This window comes from Myotis brandtii, unplaced genomic scaffold (assembly GCF_000412655.1).
Source record: "Myotis brandtii unplaced genomic scaffold, ASM41265v1 scaffold1811, whole genome shotgun sequence".
NCBI lineage: Eukaryota > Metazoa > Chordata > Mammalia > Chiroptera > Vespertilionidae > Myotis > Myotis brandtii.
The window spans coordinates 345167-348854 of record NW_005356716.1 but is presented as its reverse complement, the minus strand read 5'-3'; the positions used below and the strand labels follow the sequence as shown (position 1 = coordinate 348854).

General features: G+C 43.1%; 1 pseudogene; it reads left to right on the top strand.

Moving 5' to 3' along the window:
• Positions 1–280: 280 nt before the first annotated feature.
• On the top strand, positions 281–2209 carry LOC102246729 (annotated as a pseudogene).
• Positions 2210–3688: the final 1479 nt, after the last annotated feature.

Below are 3688 nucleotides of genomic sequence, written 5' to 3'. Positions count from 1 at the left end.
ATTTTGGATAGTTTCTTTTACTGTGGTTTTAAATTCATTAAACATTTATTCTATAGTTTCTAATCTATTAATCCATTCACTGTATTCTTCATCTCAGAAATTGTTTTATCACCTCTAGAATTTTGTGTCTTTTTAACATCTTCCATGCTTCTCCTTAAGATGCTTATAATTGTTGTACCTTCTTAAACATAGAAGATAGTTCAGTTAGAAGTGGCAGTTGGTTAGATAATTAACAAAAGAGGGCCGCATTGAATGCAGGGGTACCAGCAACCATGTCTAAGGACCTGCAGTTGGCATTGATCTTGGCACCACCTACTCTTGTGTGGGTGTATTCCAGCATGGAAAAGTGGAAATAATTGCCAACAATCGGGGAAACCGAACCACCCTGAGTTATGTTGCCTTTACTGATACTGAGCCATTGATCGGTGATGCTACAAAGAATCAAGTAGCAATGAATCCTACCAACACAGTCTTTGATGCCAAGCGCTTGATTGGATGTAGATTTGATGATGCTGTTGTCCAGTCTGACATGAAGCATTGGCCTTTCATGATGGTGAATGATGTTGGTAGGACCAAGATCTAAGGGAGAGACAAAAAGCTTTAATCCAGAAGAGTTGTCATCCAGAAGCCTACCTTGAGAAGACTGTTATCAATGCTGTTGTCACAGTACCTGCTTACTTCAATGACTCTCAGCGTCAGGCCACCAAAGATGCTGGAACTATTGCTGGTCTCAATGTACTTAGAATCATCAATGATCCAATGTTGCTCCTATTGCTGATGGTTTAGACAAAAAGGTTGGAGCTGAAAGAAACGTGCTCATCTCTGACTTGGGAGATGGCACTTTCGATGTGTCAACCCTCACAGTTGAAGATGGAATCTTTGAGGTCAAATCTACAGCTGGGGACACCCACTTAGGTGGAGAAGACTTTGACAACCAAATGGTCAACCATTTCATTGCAGAGTTCAAACGCAAGCATAAGAAGGATATCAGTGAGAACAAGAGGGCTGTCCGTCGCCTTCGTACTGCTTGTGAACGTGCTAAGCGTACTCTCTCTTCAAGCACCCAGGTCCATATTGAGATTGATTCTCTCTATGAAGGAATCGACTTCTATACCTCTATCACCCATGCCTGATTTGAAGAATTGAATACTGATCATTTCTGTGGTACACTGGATTTTGTAGAGAAAGCCCTTCAGGATGCCAAGCTTGACAAGTCCCAGATCCATGATAGTGTCTTGGTGGGTGGTTCCACCCATATCCACAAGATTCAGAAATTCCCACAGGACTTCTTCAATGGAAAAGAATTGAATAAGAGCATCAACCCTGATGAGGCTGTCACTTATGGTGCAGCTGTCCAGGCAGCCATTCTCTCTGGAGACAAATCTGAAAATGTCCAAGATCTGCTGCTGCTGGACATCATTCCTCTTTCACTCAGCATTGAGATGGCTGGTGGCATCATGACGTCCTCATCAAGCGCAACACCACCATCTCCACCAAGCAGACACAGACCTTCACCACCTACTCCAACAACCAGCCAGGCATGCTCATCCAGGTTTGTGAAGGTAAGCATGCCATGACCAAGGATAACAACCTGCTTGGCAAGTTTGAACTCACAGGGATACCTCCTGCACCTCGTGGCATTCCTCAGATTGAAGTCACTTTTGATATTGACGCCAATGGCATCCCCAATGTCTCTGTTGTGAATAAGAGTACAGGAAAAGAGAGCAAGATTATCATCACTAACAACAAGGGTCATCTGAGCAAGGAAGACATTGAGCTCATGGTCCAAGAAGCTGAGAAGTACAAAGTCGAAGATGAGAAGCAGCAAGACAAGGTGTCTTCCAAGAATTCACTTGAATCCTATGCATTCAACATGAAAGCAACTGTTGAAGATGAAAAACTTCAAGGCAAGATCAATGATGAGGAAAAACAGAAGACTTGACAAGAGCAATGAAATCATCAACTGGCTTGAGAAGAACCAGACTGCAGAAAAGGAAGAATTTGAACATCAGCAGAAAGAGTTGGAAAAAGTCTGCAACCCCATCATTACCAAGCTGTACCAGAGTGCAGGAGGCATGCCAGGAGGAATGCCTGGGGGCTTCCCTGGTGGCGGAGCCCCTCCATCTGGCAGTGCCTCCTCTGGGCCCACCATAGAAGAGGTTGATTAAGCCAGATTTGAACATAGAACTAGCATTGTTCCACACAAAATACTGAAGGACCCAAATTTGTAGCAAAATCCATGGGTAGTTTTAAAAGTTGAGCTGCTGTATAGTAAATAACTGGACATTGATAGTTGAATACAGACTGTGCTCAGGGAAAGAAATTAATGCACTTTATAACTGTATTGTAAAGTGGAAAATGTGATGTCTTAGAAAAAACTATTTAAAATTGGCACCAAAAAAAAAAAACAAAAACAAAATAGGAAGGAGCAGAAGGAACAGTCACCCTGGGGAGTAAATGGCAATGTTCTGCCAAATGGTGCAAAACATTCTGCCTAGTTGACTAGGCGTAAAAGATAGCTCTACAGCCACCTGGGGTTGGGGAGGGGAGTAAGTGGCATGTTCCACGGGATTAATGGGGGGGGGGGGGGGGAAATGGCCAGGGGAAATTCTTTTTACTGAGTTCATGTACAGTAGAAGCCAAGATGGTGTTAGGGGCATACTTTTTACTAAGTGCATGTGCAGAAGCCAAATGACAAAGCAGAACTATGAGGCATGTGCAGAGGAGCCAAAATAGGTGACTATACAATGGCCAGGGAAAAGCCTGGGAAAAGATCAGATAGGGTAAGGGCACAGGCATTGGAAAATCCAGGAAAGAGATTGGATGGGGTATGGTACAGGCACAAGCCTGGGGAAAGCCAGGAAAGAGATTGGATCGTTTGAAAGAAAGCCAGCTCTTTCCCAAACCCAAGGAAATACAGGGAATCCTTGCAAGGACCTCAGGGCAGCCACTACCCTCCGGCCTGGCCACTCTCTGCCTCTCTGAGAGTGTACTATCGCTTCTTCACTTTAATAAAGTCTTGCCACTCCTCCTACATGAGTGCCCATGAAATTCTTTTCTTGTGACAACGCAGAAGGGCCTGTTTCCTGTTTTAACTGTTTTAATGTTTCCTAATCCTGTCATCCATATAATTTGGGGGTCATTGATTTTTATCTTCATTATAGTTTGTATTTCTTGCTCTTGTAATTCCATGTAATTTTTTTTATTGAATCCAGACTGTGAATTTTGCATTGTTGGGTGATGGGCCTTGTTATTTTTTTTTTAATTTTTTAGTTTTATTCTGGGACACAGTCAAGTTACACTGAAATTCTTGGATCACCTCAAGCCTTGCTTTAAATTTCATTTAGCAACACTAGAGAAGCCATTAATCTAGGATGAATTGTGCTACAGTTCATCTTTCCCTTTTCTTTTGGTTGCCAAATGCCCAGGAGCTGTCCTGGGTGCTGAGTTGTTTCCTATTCTGTCAGCAAAGGCTTGTGGGATAGGATGGGAAGCACGTCCACAGATGTAATTTACTCTGATGTCAAGGAATTAATAGTGAAGTTCTTTAAGCAAAGCAATGGACTATACCTTAAATGACCTGTTGCCTGGACTATGGTGTTGGGAAACATTCAGAATCCCAATCCCTTCTACAAGTTCCCACAATACACTCCTGGTAGCACTATCCCTGGTCCACTGGCCTCAGCCC